This window comes from Festucalex cinctus, chromosome 7 (assembly GCF_051991245.1).
Source record: "Festucalex cinctus isolate MCC-2025b chromosome 7, RoL_Fcin_1.0, whole genome shotgun sequence".
Taxonomy (NCBI): domain Eukaryota; kingdom Metazoa; phylum Chordata; class Actinopteri; order Syngnathiformes; family Syngnathidae; genus Festucalex; species Festucalex cinctus.
The window spans coordinates 16,288,047-16,301,732 of NC_135417.1; the positions used below are offsets into that span (position 1 = coordinate 16,288,047).

General features: G+C 38.5%; 2 long non-coding RNA genes across 3 annotated transcripts; both read right to left on the reverse strand.

Moving 5' to 3' along the window:
- Nucleotides 1-414: 414 nt before the first annotated feature.
- On the reverse strand, nucleotides 415-8,838 carry LOC144022488 (uncharacterized). Of its 2 annotated transcripts, none has more exons than XR_013284339.1 (3): nucleotides 8,694-8,838; nucleotides 3,043-3,121; nucleotides 415-917 (listed from the first exon to the last, which is right to left on the reverse strand). It is a non-coding gene; the product is annotated as an uncharacterized LOC144022488 (long non-coding RNA). The 2 variants fall into 2 exon arrangements; XR_013284338.1 differs by lacking the exon at nucleotides 8,694-8,838 and adding an exon at nucleotides 3,715-4,023.
- A 1,065-nt stretch (nucleotides 8,839-9,903) lies between these two features.
- Nucleotides 9,904-13,067, reverse strand: LOC144022834 (uncharacterized). The gene is made up of 6 exons (XR_013284411.1): nucleotides 12,840-13,067; nucleotides 11,603-11,620; nucleotides 11,476-11,502; nucleotides 10,707-10,754; nucleotides 10,580-10,633; nucleotides 9,904-10,498 (listed from the first exon to the last, which is right to left on the reverse strand). It is a non-coding gene; the product is annotated as an uncharacterized LOC144022834 (long non-coding RNA).
- Between the last annotated feature and the right edge of the window lie 619 nt (nucleotides 13,068-13,686).

Consider the following 13,686-nt stretch of genomic DNA (forward strand, 5'->3'; position numbering starts at 1 on the left):
GTGAATTTGAAACAGGATTAGTTATAGAAACAATTCCATTGCTAATACAATTTAAATGACATGGGCAATCACTTGGAATAGATTGGCATAGCAACACGTAAAAGTTGTTGGGCTCCAATCCCGGCATATTCTGCATTCTGGGACATGTAGTTTCCACGGCCTGTTCTACACACGTCTGCTTCTCATGTTTAGAACTAGTTGGGGGAAAAAATAAGGCAGTCGTTGCAAAAAAAGATTCACAGCTTTATTAAACAATACAAAATAAAGTGACACATTAGTCTGTACATCAATAAAAAAATAAAAATAAATCCTCAAACAGTCCAGACATGCCCTCAGTGTGGTTTACATACAGTATACAACACGTCATTGATTAGATGTCGTGTGACGTCACAAGACCCCCCCCCCCCCAAAAAAAAAAATCTATATATATATATATAATAAATTAAAAAACTAGGTAGTGACTTATAACACATTTTTTGTTATAAAAACAGTTTCTGCAAGATTGCGCAAAATAGTCACGGATCTCCAGAGACTCTCTTTGTGGAGATCCACTTTGAGCATTCAAGTAGTACAATTACGTAATATCCCCCCACACCCCCGTTGCGACTTTACCATGCTTGCATGCACCTTTGCAACCACTAATGGCCACATACCATCTTCCACCTGCGAGCAGAACAGTTTGTCCTCTTACAGTCTGAATGCAGAAAACTAAAACACATCGCAGTGGCTTCATCTTCTTCACTTCCCGTCCATGCGTGTCGATCTGCGGTTCAGGGTCCCGGGTGGGCCTGCACCTTGTCCGTCATCTGCTTGGCGCTGTAGTAGGATAAGCTGAGACCCATGATGGCCAGCATCATGGCTATCTGATTGATGGCACGATCTTGAGGCTGAGTCTGCACCTCGCCGGCCACTTGCCTCTGTGGTGGGGACAAAACAGAAAGACAAGAACTATTAAACTGTTTAAACATTTGTCCCCGTTGTACAATAACAAAAGAAAGTTGCAGGCTCATCTTGAATCACTTAAAAATAACATTTTAAACTCCCATTTGAGACATGAAATTATTAAAGCAATGTAAATCCTTTAACTAAGATCTACCCTTTGATCACAAAAAGTTCTATCCTTTTATAATATAATATCAAAATTAAAGTACTTTGCTCACAAAGATATGCTAGCTACAGGGATATAGCTAGCATGAGAAGCTAACAAAGTTGTCTACATCTTCTCTTCGCACAGACCAACCCAAATGCATTTGAAGAATGCTTTAAAAATAAATAAATAAAAGTAATGTAGACGCACAATACAGTACTACATTTTGATCACAAGCAGGTGGCAGTGTGGCACCTAGCATAGCGAGCTAATGTATTAGTCTACTTCTTCAGCCCTGTCAAAATGGCACAAATTTACTCAAATGCACCAGGCACAAAAATCTAAATCCGAGTGCTTTTCTCACAAAATGTTCCATAAAGGCAGAAGCAATGGGGACCAAAAACAATAAGTAGACACCTTGCCAAAACAAAATGTCGAAGACATGCTAAACATGGTTTAACAGCAATTATCTCCAACAATTGTGATGGAATTACTACAACTACTTCACCGGAACTTGCCGAGTGTCTTACACTTCCACGGTGTCGCCATATTTAGTGAGGCATCAGTACATGTAAACCCTACGGCCCCTGTGAGGTCTTCAGATGTCAGCATTTTCAAGTGCAAAGCATCCCAGGACTTTCTAAGAACATACAGTACGCATAATGTAAAGTGTACACCACCTGTTAGTGTACCGAAACAGGAGTTTTTATTACACCATATAGGCCTATTGCACTTTTTTTCAAAATTCATGCTTAAGTGATTAGGATGAATGACATTTTACTCCAAGTTGAAACTTGAATTTTTTTTTTTAGTAATAAATGTAATATATTAATAAATTTAATATGGGCTATATTTTTAGATTAAAAAAATATATATATAATTAGGAGAAAGACCCAATACCTAAATAATTTTTAATACACTACAGTTACTTTATTATTCTAAATTTCATTAGAAATTTTTATTTATACCAATTGTTAAAATAAGTAATACATTTTTATAATAAATGTATTTATATTAATTGAATATTTTATTTTTTTTACTATATTTTCAGATTTTAAAACTATATTTAAGAGGAAGAAAAATTGGACCTAATATATATATATATATATATATATATATATATATATATATATATATATATATATATAAATACTTTTTTTTTTATACACTAGTTACTTTATCATTCTAAAATTCATTTAACATTTTAATTTATACTAAATGCTGAAGTAAATACATTTTTAAAATACCTAATATGAAGAAATGTTTTAAATGCGAGATAAAACTACAAAAAAGTACAATTGAAATCAAATACTAGTTTCTGTGAATACGGGTTAATTTATACGAAATTATACATTTTAAAATCTGAAAAAAAGGTGTTTTCTACAGATTTTTAATTTTATAACATTGCAAAATGAGGATGAATTATCGCCCACACCCCCAAATAACATTTTGTGGAAAACAATGTTGTCATGTTTGAGACTTATCTTAGATGGCTGTTATTGTAAAACAAAAGTTTAGATCTTGTTTGACGACAGAACTAAACTGGAAAACTCTCAAATCTTAGTTTTCACACAGTCGAAGCCAAGCAAAACCAGATCACATAAAGCATTCACATTCAGGTTCAGTACTCAAAAGCAGTAATTTACTCTTGCTGGTCTTTGTGTGTGTGTGTGTGGGGGGGTATGTGTGGGGCGGTGTCATACATTATGTAACCATCGCCATCTTTCCTCTCCGTCTGTTGAGCATGTCAATCCGTGTCATACATGAAGGTCCTTTTGTTTCCCCAACTAGTGTAAATAATTAAACAAAACAGGTTGTGATGACTGCTTGGGTACAAAAAGAAACACGGGAAGCGTTGTCACAATGGCCGACGTCGAGTTCGATTAATGTTGAGAGATGAAACGTGGTGGCGAAATGTAAGCGGTCCAGATCTGGAACGTGGCAAGTGTCGCTACCTGAAGGAGGCGAAAGTATCCTGGCGTCAGCCTTCCCAGCCTGATGATCATGTCTACGGATGTGCAAGACCTGGGTTGGCTGCAAAAAAACAAAAACAAAAACAAAAAACAGGAGAATTTCATTTGTCGACATCGGCATAAGAGGAAGTCTGGATGACCGGTCACTCGCAAACGAGAACCATCTGACCTCATGGCATGAGGAAGGAACAACTCTAGCCTAAAGCCTTGGCACGGAATCAGTTTGATTGACGTGCTAAGTGTAGATCATTTGTCCAGTGGTAAAAGCCCCTGGGACATGGTCTGCATGAACACGATCGTGCACGCGGGATGACGTCCAGTGTTCAGACAAGAACAAAACGTACCGTGTGCGTGAACCGGGGAAAATTTAAGACTCTGTTCTTGATCGTTTGCTTCTTTGCAAAATACCAGATTAAAGTCTTGTAAAAATAAAAGACCGTCTGGGTCCGTCTTTATTCCACCGTCGTAATACCTGGAATATTCTAAAATTGACCAGTCTTAAACTGGTACAAAGTTGGATATAAATCAGAATCCAAACATTCTAACCGCACAAGCGCTTGTTAAGAGTCGATGCAGGGTCGTTCTGTGCAGCCATCGAACCGCCAGATCAGGGATTATGTTTCCAGGGGAATACGGTGAAAGACACATGCCAACCTGTTTGGAGATGGATTACTGCCGGTTTGCAGAAGTTCTCCAAGAGTCTTGAGGATTAGCAGACTTGACAGGACAATTGAAGTTCTACAAAGATGTCCCGGGGGTCTGAGGGGTCTGATATTTGCAAGTTCTTTTCCTCAACGGTCCAAGACAATCTCAGCTTCTTCCAGGAATCTACCGATTCTCAACTCAACCAAAGAATTTCCCTTCTGAGAAACTCTTCTCGTAGACTACAGATTCCCACAGTTCTCCAGTCAGTGACACCTACTGCCCTCCAAACCCAAACGGCGAGAGCAGCTGAGGTACTTTTTCTCTCCGCCTTTTTATAAAGCTCTGCTCTCACCCAACCAGATCTGCGAGGCTGGGCTGCGGCGCACACGCCCACTTTTTTTTTTTTTTTTTTTGCAGAAGCACGCACACCGGGGCTGTCAAAAAGCATTACTTTCACTGAGTGGCCCTACCAAAACACAACCACCTCCCCACCCTGCTTTACTCCCCCCCAAAACAAACTGTCGCATGTTATTAGCTCGTTAGCAGATATAGACGAATAAACGGGGGAACAATGTGTTCATGGCGGAGCATGTGCATGTCCGAGAGTGGGATTACGCAACCGTTCCTGATTCGTGCGTTTTCGTTGCACGCCGGCGGAGATATTTGATGAAACCCAGAAAGCACAAGTTACATTGTAAGAGTTTATACATAGGTGCAATTTCACATCTTAAATTCAATACGTCACATTTGAATGAAGTATCAAAAAAAAGTAATGGTGTTTTATAAAAAATATTTGATACAGACAGGTTGCTTCGGAAAACTTGACAAAGACCAGTTACTAAATTGAGCCCAATAGAAAGCAAATATAATCACACAAACGAGATAATCTGGACAATCCCGGACTACAACAACTTCTTTTAATGGGATGAATTCAAAGATTAGTGGTTTGTTCACACGGAAACATGACAATTTTTAGACTAAGTGGAGAGAAAATTCTATTCCAATTGATGAAAAATCACATAATCAATATGAGCGTTTGAAGTTATGAATTAGCTTGCGCGGTGGCGTAACAAAACATTGTTATATACAATTCAATTGTTTTATAACTGTGGCGAAATATTTGCCGACTTGCATACAAAATTGGGCTAAATATATAATGCCATAAAGTCCAAAAACTAAAATCGATATACAATTTGGCAAAGTTTCTCATTCAACAGCACTTGAAAATGTGTACCAACTTCTCACTAAGAGTATGTTACTAACATATGTGGGTTAAATACTCTCAGGCTATTTGTAAACAGAAGCTGTACTTGTTTTAATTTTGGCACCGTTGACTGAAAATGTTCTAGCAGCTCATAACAAGGTTCCCTGCCCTATTTTTTTTTTTTTTTTTAGAAGCACGTGTGAACTAACTTGTAGGGAAATTCTGTTTATTAAAAAGGCATCCAACAATCATCTCTAGGAATGAAGATTGACTGTAAAAACGCCCAAGGACACACAAAAAAAAAAGAAGGTGTTGAAGGTGAGAACCTAAGGACGCCGTTTATCACATTCCATCTTGGTAGTCACGTTGATGACTGACTACAAACAAACACTACATGGGTGTGTATGCAACCGCATGTCAATGCACCAATTCACTGATCTGCTCTTGATTTATTTATTTTTTTAAAAAGCTGCTGTTGAACGCAGGTCAACTGGGCTTTGGCCTACCAGCTGCAGCAAAGGGTGCAGTGCTGAAAATAAGCTTCCTTTTTTAAATGCTAAAATCAGAAACTTGCTTCAATCATTTCACTTGCAGTACAGTATACTGTATTCAGTCACCGTCTGACTTCCTGTGCAAATTTACTGGCTCAATTAACTAATTATTCAATATTGTTCAAAAGTTGAGCTGGTTGAGATGACCGTAAATACCCCAATGGTGGTATGAAATTTGACTACTATTAATCCACTAAAAAGTTGCACCGGTTTAACTACAAAACCCGCCCCCCAAAATTGTGCAGTTCTAAATAAGACTAGAATGAATCCAAAATGTTTCACTGTATAAATTAAGACTATTATCCATCCATCAATTTCCTTAACCGGTTGCTCCTCACAAGGGTCGCGGGGGGTGCTGGAACCTATCCCAGCTGGCAGTAGGCGGGGTACACCCTTAACCGGTTTCCAACTAATTACAAGAAGACACACAGAGAAGAACAACCATCCGCACTCACAATCACACCTAGGGACAATTCGGAGCACCCAATTAACCTGCCATGCATGTCTTTGGAATGTGGGAGGAGACTGGAGTACCCGGAGAAGACCCACACAGGCATGGGGAGAACATGCAAATTCCACCCAGGAAGGCCAGAGCCTGGACTCGAACCCGAGTCCTCTAAGACTATCATAAATAACCAAAATGTTGCAGTTAACATTAGAACATCCATCCATTCATTTCCTTGACCGCTTATTCCTCACAAGGGTCGCGGGGGGTGCTGGAGCCTATCTCAGCCGGCTTTGGGCAGTAGGCAGGGGACACCCTGGACTGGTTGCCAACCAATCGCAGGGCACACAGAGACGAACAACCATCCGTACTCACAAGCACACCTAGGGACAATTCGGAGCGCCCAATTAACCTGCCATGCATGTCTTTGGAATGTTTGAGGAAACCGGAGTACCTGGAGAAGACCCACGCAGGCACGGGGAGAACATGCAAACTCCACCCAGGAAGGCCGGAGTGAGAGGGTTAAAAAAAAAAAAAAAACCTACTTTACTTTAAATCATTCACTATTATTACTATTTATTTATTGACTTTTTAGAAAGGACTCAGAGTAGTTCGTACTATGAGCTTTTGGCCAGCAGCCCCGCTGAGTCACTTGGGAAATATTCAATTCACTACCTGAAGTGTAAAATCAAAAGGCTGCTTTCACACTTCAGTAACACTAAAAATGACGATGTCATAACATATTTGACGCAAAAATGCTGCCATGCAATGTTTGATTGACATTGACACACAGCTATTATTATTGAGCAATGATGACGATTATTATTATCATCATCATCATGATTGTAGGCTATTTGCATCAATCAGCATCATTGAGAGTCAGGCATGAACATACACAGGGTACACCGTGTACTCTACTGCCGGACAGCCAATGAAATCCCTTCATTGTAAGTCATAGTACCGCCTTTTCACTCTCGCTCCTTGCAGCCCCTCCTTTCCTTACACTCTAGTAGACTCGTGGGGGGTCGGGGGGTGGGTGAGTGGGGAAAATGGCGACGAGACACACAATCCGAGCGACTGACTGGTCCAAATCAGAAGCACTGGATGGCAGCTTCACTGTCTGCAACTGGACGTCTGTCGCCACGGTTACGTCACAAAGCAGCCTGTTCATACAGTACACCGGCTGCATTGTGCTACATTTGAGGGCAGTCGGGAAGTGGGAAATTCGGGGCTCGGGAAAGTAGACAAAAATTGAAGGCGACCTCCCCAAGTGTGTTGAACGCTAGGTGGTGATTAGCATTCCATCCTGTTGTGAATTTACAGTCGTATTAAATGATTTCAATTTATCCCGTAAAAGTCACTGACATTCGCAAAAAATTGAATTGGTTGAGCTAGAGCTAGTGTGGTGCTAGCATTAGCACAGTTGACCTTGTAGCGCAACACTGGTTAAAGATGAATTCCAACTTTGTTGTGAAAAAAACAAACAAAATATCCCTAAATTTCTTTAAGTATGAATAGTTATTATGTTTCATGAACCAACTTGGAACTTACTACAACATAATTAAAAAAAAATCTGGTTCCATAGTAGGTGAGATGTGATAGCATTATCATGTGTGCTGCAGAGGACCGTACTTTTTAGCTTTATTGACATTCTAACATGATAAACTCTTTGTACAAGCACACACAACTTGAAGACGATGAGAAATGTTAGCTTAGGTGCATAGCATTAGTGTGTTCATACAGTTGGCATGAGTAGCAGAGGAAGTAGTTAGCATCAAAACTAAACAAACGTGTACAGTTGTAATTTGTGTACATAAATGCACTACATGTCAAAATCCTTACGGTTAGGCGTTAGCTTTAACATTAGTTACCATCTAAATTAAGTCATGGTACATACAATCTCAGTTTTGGCTTCATGCGAACTTATTTTTCTTTCAACTCCCATGTAACTAAAGAAAAACAAAAAAAAGAACAAAGTTGAAAATGGAACAAAAAGTTTGTTTTGCAAATGAGCTTGCAGCAAACAAAAGTTACTTAATTAGATTAGCAACACGCTGTTAGATTCAACAGGGACATGTGAAAGCTTGGCCCATTTGCGATATTTACATTGGCTCAAATACATGCATTGATAATATATTTTTAATGACTATGACTGAATAGGGTTAAAAATGCATTACAGTTATTTAAAAAAATGGACTAATGCTTACAATTGCAACAATTAAAAAATATATACTTTTATGGGTTGCATAAAAACAAACATAAATACAAAAATTAAGTAATTAGTACCTCGTGCAAACAGCCTCAAGTTTCTTTCTCAGTCTAGTCTATTTTACACGTCGACAATTTAAGACAAAACAGAATTTTTTTTCCCATTTAGTTGAAACTAAATTTGGGCTAGCATAAAAGTTTAAACGCATTTTATTGTTAATGTTGCAGACTGCACAAGTAGGAATCAGAAGCTGCTTGCAATTCATTAAAAGTACATCTCCGACTTACACATTTAAATACAAGTGTGTAACATTTGTGCAATTTGTTTTATTTTGCTCCACACAAACCACTTTTTAAGCGTGTTATCTAGCATACAAACGCACATCATGGACACTTTTATGGCAACAACGTCTAGTACTTTGTATCCATCCATTCAACTTTAACGATGAAAGTTACAATGTAAACACTTCATTGAAGCAAACTGAACGTGAATGAGGCGAGCATTGGCGGCCAAATCAGTCCACAATTACCTTTTCTTTGTCAACGCTAATTGATTAATTAACCAAACAATTCCTTTTACCTGGTTAGCCTTGGCTGGCACTTTTATTGGGATGCAGGTCACCCGGCGTGGGGTTAAAGGTCTGCGGAGGTAGTAGCGCGTGAATGTACTGAAGTTTCTTTATGAGCCCGGGTGGACGTGTTCTATAAGTATACTGTGAGGGGGGAGGTGGGACTCCACACAGCAGGATTCGCCATGTATGTGCAAGTGCACATACATGAAGTACACCCCTCTCACATCTGAAGAAATGAGCTCGTCCACGATACCCCCCCCCCCCCCCCACACACACACACACACACACACACACACACACCAATGTCCGTTGTATGTATTGGAACACGTTGTCTCCTTCCATCGGCTGTAATGTAAAGCGAATAAAGTGTTGACATTTGAAGGCTCTATATTGCATACTTGACATGGTGGACCATAAACATCAAAAGTGGTCTCAAGTGCAGACTAACAGGACTGTTTAATATATATATTCAACAATGAATGCATAAATGATCCTGTATCTGTGACAGCAACCGTGAGTAACAGCTTATTTTGTGTTGTTCTTTTTAAATGTTATGCTTTGGCGAATGAATAAAAGTCTTGGGATTCACTGTACTTGCATAACGTGGGACCTCAGCTTTCATATTGTATGCCATATCATGGGTAAATGTGTTCATTGTGTGAGGGGGTGATTAAAATAAAATGTATTGCAGATAAATGTTAACTGTACCTTAACTGCATAAAGATTTCAAAACAAACCGTCATTAAAGATTAATCGCAAACCTGCAAACCTAAAGCAAAACTCATAAACCTCATATTGTGTTGATTTGTACCTAACCTCACGCGAATACATGGTGACTCGACATTGCTAGAATGCAAACCTTTGAGGATATTTCAACACCCATCCACCAAGAAAAAATTGCTGGGATAAAGGGTGTTATCTGCTACAGAGGGGCACATCTATATATGTCTACACATGTACAGTATTACTCTCTCAGTTTATCACCACAGATGCAGTTAAGTGTACCCCCCAAAAGTATAAAAGTCTTCAGTGTTCCGGGATGGCAACGTGGTTAATGTTTTCACAACAGTATGTGTCATATTTGACCCACTTTTCCTCCCTAATCTGTGATAAACTGAGTGCGCCACCCAGTGGCCAAAACAAGAACACAGTCTTTCATGAAATGTGGTATGACACTGCCCTCTGCTGGCACAATAGAGAATGGACATACAAAAGGGGTTTAAGAGCTTTTTAAAAATGTTTATTTCAGTAACATTTAGATTAACCATCGGAGTCATAAACATAGCTTATGGGGAAGTTTCATCATCGGGTTTAGATTAGAATTCACAGGATATGTGTTTCTTGGGGAGGACGGCAGATTTGTTTGTTTTTGTTTTTTTCACAATATACAGTGTTTCAAAAACATTTGGTAAGTCATGACTTCAAATTTATTTATTTTTAATAGCTGCCTTATGTTTGAAAAAAAATGCGTGGCAAAGGATCTGCTATTCAGCAGTTTAAAAAAACAAAACAAATGAAAGACCAAAAAGAGAGAAAGCGAGACAGCTAGCTATGAGGTACGAACTGCAGGGGTGTTAAGAAATTCCAAAATAGATATGAGTGAGCGTCGTGAGAACACCATGTGTTACACCAAGTGCAAGGCAAACCTAATAACTGACATTTGTAATATAAAACTTGGTAAAAATACTTATTTCAAACTGTACAATCACCAAGTACACAGGAAGGGGCGAGGGGGGGTTCAGGGTGGGAGTTGGGCAAGAGAGAGCACGTCGACGTCAACTCATTTGGATTCTGCGGCATCGGCCTTGGGCTCCTGGAGCGAGAAATACACCATAATTGATTGAAAAATAAGAGTTTACACTAATAGGTTTGTGTTAGCAATATTCATCAATACCTCGGCCTTGGCGTTGCCGTTCTCTGCCTTTGTCTTCTTTGCTTTGGGCCCCTTCTACAACGCAACAAGTCGCCATTAAACATTTTATTAAACATAAAAACATCAATGATAGTGCTCGGATTCATACCTTGGTGGTAGCTTTCTTCTTGACTTCCACTGGAGCGGGTTTTGGTTTCTGTAAGACGACAATAATAATAATAATAATAATAATAATAATAATAATAATAATTTGTTTCCATTTGAAAAAATATTTCTTAATTTTGGAATGACTTTACAAATGGGAACACAATGCTGAGCAACAACTAGCAGGGGGCGCTGTTGATTAAATCTTGACAAGCACAAACTCAGAGCATTCAGAAATGCCTCCTTCCCGTAATGTAGAATTTTTTTTTTTAAATCTATTTTTGATTGATCATTTAATCAATGAATTATTTCAATTCGCTTGAACAGTCTGCGCACCTAATGTAAAAAACGTTATCTATTTTATAATACAACGTAATAGCTTTCCCGTCTACTAAATATCCAGCGACGTGTTGCTCTAATTTAACTGTTACAATAATATTTTACATTGTGAAAAATAAATAAATAAAAATAAAATAATAAAAATAGAATTTGGGTTAAACAACATCAACATTGTAGATTTAACATCACATTAGGTGCGGCTCTAATACATTTAAGCACAATATTTCTCATTTCGATTGGCCTTTTACTCCCAAAGAGGCAATTCTTATCTAAGAGATTCACCTTGTACAAATTAGGAGTGTAACAAAATATTGACTTATGGTCGTTTGTGTGTGTGTGTGGGGGGGGGGGGGGGGGGGGGGGGGGGATAAATTAATGAATAAATAAATAAATAAAGTCTGGCAAATAGTGCCCCCCGAGTGACTGCAACGCACCAACAACAGGCGTGGGGAACACCGTCTCTGTAGAGAGAAAGAATGCTAAAATGTAACCATATTGTATCAATTATTTTGAAATAAATAAATAAATAAAATCCAGTAAGTCAATAAAAATGTAACGAACCTCAATGGAGCCACTTGACTGTTGTGGGGAAAAAGAAATAAACCAGAAAAGTATTTATTAAATTTCACAGTGAACATAAGATGACAACAATTCAAACATTTCATTAGTAGCAAAATTGCCAATGTCATTTTAAATAACTAATCGAATTTTGACTAATCTTGCTTGTAAAACTTGTTTTTGTTTTTAAAAAACATGGCTAAAAAGTTTGAACGTTTCTTGACCTGAGCAGCACGTGACTTTCCCGCTCTTATTTGAATTCAAAATCATCAGGGGGCGGGGCGGGTGCTGTTGCCATGGTAACGCGTTGGCGCCATGACAGTTCCCTTTGTTTTTTGTGTGTGTGTGTGTGTGTGTGTGTGTGTCTGTGTTTGTAGCGCGAGGGAGCGAGCGGGGAGAAATTGACGAAATTACAGTCTTACGAAGGAGCCAACTACCGCTTTTTAGCACCGTTGCCAGACCACAGAGGGTTACAAACTAATCCGAATTTTAAGAGGACAAATGTCGATTTGAAACCAACCCCCGCCCCCCACCCAAACTCCCGGAAGTGACTCGATTCATATCACGCTGTCCAATGGCTGCTCCTGAGGGTCGACATCAACAACAAAACGTCATTCGAATACAAAACACGGCCACGCTAAAAATATACATTTTGATTCAACAACGTATTCATTTTTTTTGTTGTTGTAAACGAAAAAAACAACAACAACGTGCTGCTAAAACAAAGTGAGGATGGGGTTTAAAAAAAAAAAAAAAGACGTCACATCACCTCCCCTCCCCCACCACAGTCCTCGCGCTCAAAACATACATTTGGATTGACAGTTAACTGTCAGGCTTACGTAAATATGAACACATTGCAAGTATTGGCATGCAATTTGGCGCGAAAATGACGCTAGAGTGCATTTTATCCGCAAAGTGTAAAAAAAAAAAAGAAAAGAAAAAGAAAAGAAAAACAAAGAAAAACATTTTAGAAAGCATGCACGACGTTGTTATCCAAGAGAAAATTTATTGGTTATTTTTACTTGGCTTGCAACGGAAAAAAAGCGACGTGTTTATTTTAATCAGGCTGCAGGTTTGCGCAGTGTGCGCGCCACTGCTGGCTGTCATGGCGATGACGTTTCCACACACGAAGGACGACAACCTCACATAACCTTCACGATTTTTTTTTTTAAGAGAACCACTGAAAGCTCTCTGCAGGCGAATTAAAAATAAAAATAAGAAATACCCCAAGAAGTCTTACCTTCGCTTTTGCCATGTCGTCGCCCGATGAAAAAATGGGGGAAAAAATGACGTGTGAAACGGGCTTTTATTTTTTCCTTCTCACAAGGGGGTCACAGTGCTGTGCAGACAGGGGAGCTGCTTAAAATGGCGCATGTATATCGCAAAGCAATGTTTTTCTAGTTTATACCATGAAATATAAGAGCCAAACCAGTTTGAACCAGTTGGACATGGCGTCGGGTGTCATTGGATAACACCGTGTCACGTGTCCCCGGGCTACACCCCTTTTTGGTCGAAGACAAGAAATGGGAGGGGTCGGGTGTCGTTGGAAGTCCCGATCAGCGCCTCAAGGGGGCATGATAAGCGGCCCACCGGCACAGTAGTACAGTACTATGGTGTTTATAACGTTATGTAAACGCATGAAAATACATTTAAAAATAAAATTAAAAAATGAATCATGAACTAATGGTCCGACAAATAAAGCACTAAATAATAAATCGTTCACTACATACATATTAAAAACAAGTAACAATTATTGAAATTCCACAATAAAAATAAATAAAAATAAATCCCATATTAATAACAGACTAAACAGTATCAACAAATTAAAAACATTACATTTCCTTAAATCGACGAAACATATTTAATAAATATGAATCTTTGAATTAAAATACTATTTAATGCATAACTTAAATTACAAAAATGCCCCAAATATTCTACATTAATAGCTAAATAAATTAATTGAACATTGAATTTAAAAAAAATATATTACAATTAAACCCAGAGAATTAAAAATTATTTTTAGGCTCAACTTGAAATTTCATCCCAAAGCCAAATTTCCAGATTCATATATATATATATATATGTAT